The sequence below is a fragment of the Arvicola amphibius genome, chromosome 10 (genome assembly GCF_903992535.2).
Source record: "Arvicola amphibius chromosome 10, mArvAmp1.2, whole genome shotgun sequence".
NCBI classification, from domain to species: Eukaryota; Metazoa; Chordata; class Mammalia; order Rodentia; family Cricetidae; genus Arvicola; species Arvicola amphibius.
This window is the reverse complement of record NC_052056.1, coordinates 78,018,434-78,024,433: the sequence shown is the minus strand read 5'-3', so window position 1 is coordinate 78,024,433 and position 6,000 is coordinate 78,018,434.

Genomic DNA, 6,000 nt, shown 5'->3' with positions numbered 1-6,000 from the left:
GGCTGGCCAAGGTAGTTTCTTTATTAAAACAGAAGACCTTTCCACATCACATCAGGACAGGACCTCAAGCAGGACAGGCACCTGGAGACAGGAGCTGATGCAGAGACCATGGCAAAGTGCTGGCTGCTGGCTTGCTCCTCCTAGCCTGCTCAGCCTGCTTTCTTACAGAACTCAAGATCCAGCTTCTCACACAATAGGCTGGGCATTCCCCTGTCAATCACTAATTAAGAAGATGCTCTATAGGCTTATATACAGCCCAATATTGTGAAGGAATTTTTCTCCACTGAGGTTCCCTCCTCTAAGATGTCTGTAGCTTGTGACAAGTTAACATAAAACTACGAGCACATCAGACCACTCAGATCTTCCTCTTCAGACAGAGCAGTTTGAAGGAATAGTTTATAGCATGAAATGGTGTGTGTGTGTGTGTGTGTGTATCCATACTTGGGCACGGCAGAATTTTACTTAAAACAGGAAACATGAGATTGAATCATATCAAGCGTCCAACACGATGTTTCCAAAGTATGTAAACAACAATTTGTATTTCCTTAAATATTTTCTTTCCATGAGATCCATTTCCATCTATGATTCTCCCATCTATCTGAAATAAAGATATTTATTGAACAAACATATAAGAAGAGCACACCAACTGGTTATCCAAAAAAAACTATGAGCTCTGAAAACATAATCATGCAATCAATATACAGAGTGAGCAGGTAGTATTTATGCATTTAGATATAAGTATATATCTATACATAACTAAATATATAAATGCATAAATGCATATACCTGTATGTAAATGTACACACATTTAAATGTGTCTGTTACAACAATTAAAGAAATAATAGGCCATGACTTTGAAAGAGAGCAAAGAGTTGTATATAGAAGGATTTGGAGAAAAGAAAGGAAATGGAAAGTGATGGGGAAGCTGACCAATCCCTTGTCTGAGGGGCTTGACCCCTCTCAGGCACAAAATACCTTTACAAGATCCATATTTGTTTGTTTTGCCCTCTTGGTTCCCTGCTCTTCGCTGGAACTCTGGCTCTGTAAGTTTCTCCCATTTTTTCCTTTTATTAAAGCTGAGTATTTTATATAAGGCTAGTTTGGTTATTTCCAATTGCCAACCGACCACGCCTGCTACAGTTTGGCGCCCAACATGGGGCTAAATCCACTTAAAAACCATGAGGAGCAAAAGGAGGGAGATCATGAGCAAGGAAGTCAGGACCGTGAGGGGTGCGTTCATCCATTGAGATGGTGGGACAGATCTAACGGGAGACCACCAAGTCCAGTGTCCAGTTGGAATGGGACTGATGGAACAGGGGACCAAACCGGACTCTCTGAATGTAGCTGACAGAGGAGGAGGACTGAGAAACCAAGGACAACGGTGATGAGCTTGAACTCTACAGCATGGACATGCTCACTGTGAGCCTTGTCAGTTTGGTTGCTCACCTTCCTGGACTTAGGAGGAGTTGGGAGGACCTTGGACTTAACATAGTGAAGGGAACCCTGATGGCTCTTTGGCTTGGAGAGGGAGGGAGTGGGGGAATGGGTGAAAGGGAGGGGAGGGAAGGGGGAGGAGGAGGGGAGGAGATGGAAATTTTTAATAAAAAATGAGAAAAAAAAACAAAAAAAGAAAAACCTGAGAGGGCTTTAAATAAAGGAGAGAGAGAGAGAGAGAGAGAGAGAGAGAGAGAGAGAGAGAGAGAGAGAGAGTTTAACACAGCTTTTTACTGTTTGCTAGGACTTGCCATAGAGAGATTTCCTGTTTCGGCAATAGCCGCAGAGAAAAAGCTGAGTTGTTTTAAAACGCAGCTTTCTGGTGCTGTGCTGCCAGTGCAAACTCTGGCTTTAAAGCATTTCAATGGCTTTTATAGGACTGGATGTTTATGTTCCCGCTTGGGATCGGGAGGAAAGTAGCTGAGACCATGCCCTTGGCTTAGCTCTTCCTGCCTGGGCAGACAGCGAAATTAGATTTGGTCAGGCAGGAGAGCATGGTGGATTTCTGCTACCATACAGAGCGATGTTTCCAGGCTGTGCAGTGCTCTGTGCATCAGATTTGGCTGTAACTTGGATGAAAAGAGTTTCTGTGCTACATGCTCAGTCTCAGAATTAAACTGCTGAATGCGGCTACAATGTGGACTGCTGTGTGCCTGGAACTGTGTGCAGCTCAGGATCACCAAATGACTGAGAAAGGAGCAGCTTGGGGAGAAGTGGCTCTGGCTCTGCTCCGCCATGCTAAACTGTGCTGATCTCGGACAGGATCTATTGTAATTACCATAATAACAGCTCAGGTAAGGTTTAGACTGGGAAGGACACAGGCTCACAGGTGGTACCATATTACATCTACACAGTGCGACTTAAGTTTTTAAGAAATGCTTAACATTTTAAGAAATGCTCCTGGATAGTAAAGAATTACAGATTCACAATAGGACAGATTCAGACATAAAAGACCTTTAAATGAATCACAATGTTGGATAAATGTATGTAGGCTTGAGAGAGAAAAAAAATATAGAGAATAAAGTTAATGCCTTTAAAAAAGGATAAAGTCTTTAAAGAGACAAAATAAAATAAAATGTTAGAGTAAAAATAAGCCACATAAAAATGGAAAATTCACAGAGAGTCTGGATTATATATTTTATTATGTTTTCTTTGAAATTTTTAACTGTAAAGGAGCTAAATACAGAGAAACATTTCATTATATGGGCTGCCAGGCTAGACCAGAATGGACATCTTAATAGTATGACTTCAGAATTTGGATCTAAGAACATGAAGCCTTGGAAAAGAGGATCTTCTTTTGTTTTCACAGAAGATGACACCCTGTGGATTGCTTCTATTCCAATATGATATGATAGACCATGTCCTCCTGAAAGGTTGCTGTGAATACCCTCAAAAATTACTTCACTCGACTGCTGACTGAGATAAACCTGGCACACAGGTTACACCATGAAAGATCTGATTAACAGCCCCCCCGTCCCCATTCAGCAGGAAGCAGTTTGGAGAGAAAAAACTGCACCCATTTTCCCAAATATTATTTATAAATGTTCTTTTACATTTAAAGGGGGATATGATATAGATATGAATAATTTGCATTGGTATAGATTTTAAGGTCAATTTTATTATATGTATATATATTTCTGATATTGATTAAGGTATTTTGATTGTGTAGTTCATTTAAAAAACTGTAATGTATAATTAGGAAATATAGGTTGTTACTGGATAATCATCGATAATAATAAAACTTGTAGTTATGTTAATTAGACTTTCTAGATATATAGAGATATATTTCAGTTAGGCATTCTTTATATCTTTTAAAGGCTACAGAATATGGCATTTTAAATGTTTTAATAACTTAGGGTTTTCATGACAATGAGACACGTCTGCTCCTGGCAACACCAATCTACTTCAAAAGGAAGATGGGCATTGAAGAGGCTCCTTATGGAGTTTGATAGCCATTTGGGCAAGAAACTGCTCTTGCCTGGACTGTTGCATAAACTTGACACAAAGAACCCACAGAGAGAGGACTGCTGAACTTGCCTAAGGGTGAGATGGTCTTTCAGGGTTCCTGATTCGTGAGGGAGTCTGCAAGACATTCTTCAGGACACAACAGAAAGTGACTGAACTGTCTTTGGAATTTTGTGCTTCATGGAAATGTCTGCCGGATACTATGGGCCTGAAGGCCGAAGATGGATGCTCCAATGGTACAGAAGAACTTTGGGTGACTGTCCAGGCAGTGAGATGTCTCTGTCATTTCTAGAGTTTGTAAGTTGCTTACTTCTTATTTATTTAGGTAATATTATATCCTTCTGGAGTCTTGATGTAATTGAAGAATAAATAGATAGTTATAGCTTTCCTTAGTTATGGTAAAAGATAAAATAGATCTAAATATTGTAACTGTAATTCTTGCTTGATAACTGTTTTGTTATATGTAATTTTGCTATGTTAAAGTTAAAGCCTTCTTTTTTTGTTTAAACAGAAAAAGGGGAAATGATGTGGGAGAGTCTTCTGTTTGTGTTGATTTCATTTGTTAATAAAGAAACTGCCTTGGCCCATTTAATAGGCCATCCCTTAGGTGGGTGGAGTAGACAGAACAGGAAGAAGGAAGTGAGGTAAATGGCTCAGGCAGTCGTCATGCCTCTCCTCTCTGAGATGGATGCAGGTTAAGACCTCTCCTGGTAAGCGACCACCTCGTGGTGCTACATGGATTATTAAATATGGGTTAATTAGCCAATAAGAGGCTGAAACTAATGGGCCAGGCAGTGTTTAAAAGAGTACAGTTTCCATGTAATTATTTTGGCTGTAAAGCTAGCCAGGTGGCGGGATGCAGCCCCGCCGCTCCATCTACAGGAAAGATGATATTATAATCTCAAAAAATAATTATAAAAAGGGACAGGCATTGTTGTAAAGTCCTTTCTGTGACATTTATTCCACTCTAAAATGGGATTACTCTTGGTAACAGTCTATATATGTAAGTCACAATGATAGAAAATTCTTTTTCTTGTTATAAAAGTATACAGAGAAGAATTTGCGAAGGCTCAGACAAGTGAAATTCTGTGAATCATTCCATTCTCCCCATGTGTGCCTTGTGCCCATTATTCTCCATGTTCTTAACAGAGCACTGACCTTGAAAATGATAGATTTCTGGTAGAGATCACTAATGGTGTGTGCTAGGGCTCATTTGACTGTAATTCCCCTACCCTGGAAGTTCATGAGTTGGGAACCTGTTCCCCTGATTTCTCTGTTAATGATAATCTGAGGAGTAATTTAAGAGAAGATGATGTCATGAAACTGGAGTCCCCAGGATGGCTTAGTGGATTTTGCAGGAGAGAAAGCGGAGCTTGAGCTGGAACACTGCCTCTTTCTTACCTTGTGATGGTCTCTGCTTTGTTTGCATGAAGTTCGAGGGTCTTTACCAGAGAATGGCACCATGCTCATGGGCTTCCCTGTCTTCCTAAACAGGAGACTGCATAATTTTCTCTTCTTTCTTTATGAACAAATCGAAAGCCAATTATTCATTATGGGAACAAGAAACAGATTTAGTCAGACAGCTTGCCTGTGAGATTAGGCTAGTGTGGAAGGCATTTCAGAGATTACTTAAGAATTCTACACTATTTATACATTGTTTTGCAATGCAATTTTCCCTCCTCTGCCATCAAGAGGCAGAGTCTTGTTTCTCAGAAAGGCAATTTTGCATTACCAGGCCTGTCTGGTTTCAATGTCAAGTAACGGTATCAGAGCAAATTTTAGAGGTCATGCCAAGGTGATTAAATATCTTAGAAGAAATGATAATATAGTTCCTCACAAAGAAAAGAATTCAGGATCAATTCAGAGCATTTATCATAATGTATATTTTTTTTGCAATTCAAAGTAAGTGGACCCATCCTAGTAGATAATATTAGACACAGTAGTATAGGCTTCAGAGAGAAGATACATGTGTTGTATAGCTCTGTTCTCTGCTACAGTAAGAAAATAGTCTCCCTGGGTGACTTAGAAAGATTAGAAAATAATTTATTCCAGTTTTGAAGTCTTCTATAGATAAAGCCCACCAAATCCTAGCCAGGATGAGAGAGAGGTTTGCAGAAGTTCCATTTATATCTGAGGAATTATCGGAATGCTGAAGACTGCAGGGAGGGAAAGCCATTTTTCCATCAGGGATATGGCCTCAAAAAGGCTACCCATGTTCAAGTACATGCTCCTACACCCATGCACATACCAGCAACTCTAGATGGACTCAGTTTTTCTGGTTATTTCCGGTCACATGAAGCTGAGAGGAGAAAGCAGGGTTTGGACAGGAGAGAAATTGGTGGGGGTGGAGGAAAATGGATTTGATCAAAGCACATTATATGCACACATGAAATATTCAATAATAAAGCCTGAATAAAAGATCAATATAAGTTCATTTTACATTTAAAAGTAAAAGTTAAAAATCATGCTTAAAAATAGTTTTAGATACAGCACTAAAATTCATCAGAGTATTGTCTTAGTTAGGGTCACTACTGCTTTAAT